Source organism: Enhydra lutris, unplaced genomic scaffold (genome assembly GCF_002288905.1).
Source record: "Enhydra lutris kenyoni isolate GAN:26980312 unplaced genomic scaffold, ASM228890v2 scaffoldscaffold46, whole genome shotgun sequence".
Lineage (NCBI taxonomy): Eukaryota > Metazoa > Chordata > Mammalia > Carnivora > Mustelidae > Enhydra > Enhydra lutris.
The window spans coordinates 13,359,106-13,363,526 of NW_019154130.1; positions in this window are offsets into that span (position 1 = coordinate 13,359,106).

The following is a 4,421-nucleotide window of genomic DNA, read 5'->3' on the forward strand; positions in this document are numbered from 1 at the left end:
TTAAAGGTTTTATTTATTTATTTGACAGAGAGAGATCACAAGTAGGCAGAGAGTCAGGCAGAGAGAGAGAGAAGCAGGCTCCCCGCTGAGCAAAGAGCCCGATGCGGGGCTCGATCCCAGGACCCTGAGATCATGACCTGAGCCGAAGGCAGTGGCTTAATCCACTGAGCCACCCAGGCGCCCCTCCCTGTAGTCTTATGGGGCTAAAGGATGTCAGCTTTCAAAGCTAGATGTTTTGGGGGCTTGTCCTTCAACTGCAGGTCTGCAAAGTTGGGGTGCTTCTCAGGAAGCAGCTCAGGGTTTTGAGTCCCTCCTGGTCATGGGTCATTGTGCTGGTGTTGGGGTCCCAGCCTCTCTTAACTGCCTGGATGAAGGCCTTATCTTGTTTGTGGATGAGTAGGGTTTTTTCCTACAAGTGAACCCACCTGTCCTGTGTTCTTCAACACACGTCTAGACAGTGCCTTCCAAGGTCTCAGCCAAGTATTCATTCCGTTTTTCTGGCTTCTCTTCACAGAATCTTTGTCTACAGGCTTATTCAGATATATATATACATACATATATATGTATATATATATATATATATATATACATATATATATATACTTTAAAAAGGAAAGATCCTTTCCGTGAAATTTGCTCTCCTTTTTGGCTATTTTATTCCCATGATTCTTGTCTTTTTCTTCTTAATATATATCTGTAGCTTCCATTTCACTGCCCCTCCTCCCACCCCCGATAAATTTGTGTCATTATTCTGTTGCTTCCAGACTTTCAAAGGCCACCAAAGATCTTGCAGATGCAACTCTCCATTCTCCTTCCCCTTGCTGTTTCTTTTTTTTTAATTTTTAATTTTTTATAACCATATAATGTATTATTAACCCCAGGGGTACAGGTATGTGAATTGCCAGGTTTACACACTTCACAGCACTCACCATACCACACACCCTCCCCAATGTTCATAACCCCACCATCCTCTCCCAACCCCCCTCCCCCCAGCAACCCTCAGTTTGTTTTGTGAGATTAAGAGTCTCTTATGGTTTGTCTCCCTCCCAATCCCATCTTGTTTCATTTATTCTTTTCCTACCCCCCAAACCCCCCACGTTGCATTTCCACTTCCTCATATCAGGGAGATCGTATGATAGTTGTCTTTCTCTGATTGACTTATTTCACTAAGCATAATATCCTTTAGTTCCATCCACGTCATTGCAAATGGCAAGATTTCATTTCTTTTGATGGCTGCATAGTATTCCATTGTATATATATATACACCACATCTCCTTTATCCATTCATCTGTTGATGGACATCTAGGTTCTTTCCATAGTTTGGCTATTGTGGACATTGCTGCTATAAACATTTGGGTGCACGTGCCCCTTCAGACCACTACGTTTGTATCTTTAGGGTAAATACGCAGTTAGTGCCATTGCTGGGTCATCCTTGCTGATTCTTAATTCTCTTCACTCCTGCAGCATGTTCCGTCTTTTCCTGTGCAGAATTCTTTCCCTGCTTTTCGTAACACTGTTCTGCCATCTCTATAACCTTTATTCATCTTTCATCTTTAAAACTCACTTCTTTTAGGTGCCTGGCTCAGTCGGTTAAGCGTCTGCCTTCAGCTCAGGTCATGATCCCGGAGACCCAGGATGGAGTCCCACATGGGGCTTCCTGTTGAGTGGGGAGTCTGCTTCTCCTTCTGCCCTTCCCCCATCTTGTGCTTTCTCTCTCTCACTCTCTGTCTCTCAAATAAATAAGTAAAATCTTAAAAACAAACAAACAAAAAAACAACCTCCCTTCTTCCTCTCTGCCAAAAGCAAGTACTCAAAGTTTTCATGCTTATCCCTCTTCTTGCTGGCTACACCTGTGCTTCTCAAGCCTGGCTGTGCCTCAGAATCACCCGAGGTCATGCCCCTAGTTTTAGGGCAGGGAAACTATTCTATGTGAGACTACAATGGTGGATATGTAGCTTTCCTTTTTTTATTGAAGTATAATTGACATACAGTATTATATATATATATATATAGTTTCATGTATATAGCATAGTGATTTGATATTTATATGCATTATGAAACAATCACCATGATAAGTCTAGTTGCCATCTGTCACCTTACAGAGTTTTTACAATATTGCTATGTTCTCCGCACTGCACATTACATCCTTTGTTTTATTTACTTTATAACCTCAATTTGGTACCTCTAATTTCCTTCATCTACTTGTCCATCCCTCCACGCCCCCTCTCCTCTCTGGCCACCATCAGTTTATTCTCTATATCTATGACTCTGTTTCTGTTTTGTTTTGTTTGGTCCTTTCTTTTGCTTTTTAGATGCCACATATAAGTGAAATCATACAGTAATTGTCTTTCTCTGTCTGACTGATTTCACTTAGCATCATAGCAGCTATGTCCTTCTGTATTACTCATTTTATGATTCAGTAATATTCCATTGTGTGTATATACGTGTGTACCCACTACGTCCTCTTTAGCCGTTCACCTATTGACGGACATGTAAGTTGCTGCTGTATCTTGGCTCTTGTAAACAATACTGTGATGAGCACAGGGGTGCGTATGTCTTTTCAAATTGGTGTTTTCTTTTTCTTCAGATAAATACCCAGAGGTGGAATTGATGGATCGTATGATGATTCTATTTTTAATTTTTTTAAAAAAATTTTATTTATATATTTCGTAGACAGAGATCACAAGTAGGCAGAGAGGCAGGCTGGGGTGGGGGAAAGCAGGCTTCCTGCTGAGCAGAGAGCCTGACGTGGGGCTCAATCCCAGGGCCCTGGGATCATGACCTGAGCCGAAGGCAGAGGCTTTAACCCCCTGAGCCACCCAGGCGCCCCTCTATTTTTAATTTTTAAAGGAACCTCCATACTGCTTTCCACAGTGGCTGCGCCAATTTCCATTCCTGCTGACAGTGCCTGAGGGTTCCCTTTTCTCCACATCCTCACCAACACTTGTGATTTCCTTTTTTTTTTTTTAAAGATTTTATTTATTTATTTGACAGAGAGAGAGAGAGAGAGATAACAAGCAGGCAGAGAGGCAGGCGGGGGTGGGGGGAAGCAGGCTCCCCGCCGAGCAGAGAGCCAGATTCGGGGCTCGATCCCAGGACCCTGAGATCATGACCTGAGCTGAAGGCAGAAGCTTAACCCACTGAGCCACCCAGGCCCCCCAGCACTTGTTATTTCTTATCTTTTGATAATAACCACCCTAACAGGTGTGAGGCGATATCTCGTTGTGATTTTGATTTGCATTTCCCTGATGGTAAGTGACAATGAACATGTATTCATGTGCCTTTTGGCCATCTGTACGTTGTATTTGAAAAATGTCTATTTAAGGTCCTCTGCCCATTTTTGATTGGATTGCTTGTTTTTTTGATATTGAGTTGTATGAGTTCTTTATATGTTTTGGATGTTAACCCCTTTACCAGATATATCATTAACAATATGTTCTCTGATATCAGTAGGTTGCCTTTTCTTTCTTTCTTTTTTTTTTTTTAAGGATTTTATTTATTTATTTGTCAGACAGAGATCACAGTAGGCAGAGAGGCAGGTGGAGAGAGAGGAGGAAGCAGGCTCCCTGCTGAGGAGAGAGCCCGATACGGGGCTTGAACCCAGGATGTTGGGAACATGACCTGAGCCCAAGGCAGAGGCTTAACCCACTGAGCCACCCAGGTGCCCCAGTAGGTTGCCTTTTCATTTTGTTCATGGTTTCCTTTGCTGTGTAAAAGCGTTTTAGTTTGAAGTAGTCCCATTTTTAAATTAACTAATTAAATAGCCTCCACACCCAATGTGGGGCTTGAACTCACGACCCTGAGATTAAGAGTCGCATGCTTCATGGAGTGAGCCAGCCAGTTGTCTGGCTCTAGTCCGTCTCATTTTAAAATTTTCACTTTTGTTGTTCTTACCTACAGAGATAGATCTAAAAAAATATTGCTAAGATTGATGCCAAAGAGCTTAATGCTTGTGTTTCCTTCTGGAAGTTTTATAGTTTTACATCTCACATTTAGGTCTTTAATCCATTTGGGGTGTACTTCTGGGTATGGTGTAAGAAAGTGGTCAGTTTCATTCTTTTGCATGTAGCTGACCGGTTTTCCCAGCACCGTCTGTTGAAGAGACTGTCTTTTCCTGATTGTGCATTCTTGTCTCCATAGTCGTAGGATAACTGACAATATAAACATGGGTTTGTTTCTGGGCTCTCTGTTCTGTTCCATTGATCTGTATGCCGCTCTTGTGCCAAGACCATACTGGTTTGCTTTTTTTTTTAATTTTTTAATTTTTTATAAACACATAATATATTTTTATGCCCAGGGGTACAGGTCTGTGAATCGCCAGGTTTACACACTTCACAGCATTCACCATAGCACATACCCTCCCCAATGTCCATAATCCCACCCCCCCTCTCCCAACCCCCCTCCCCCCATCAACCCTCAGT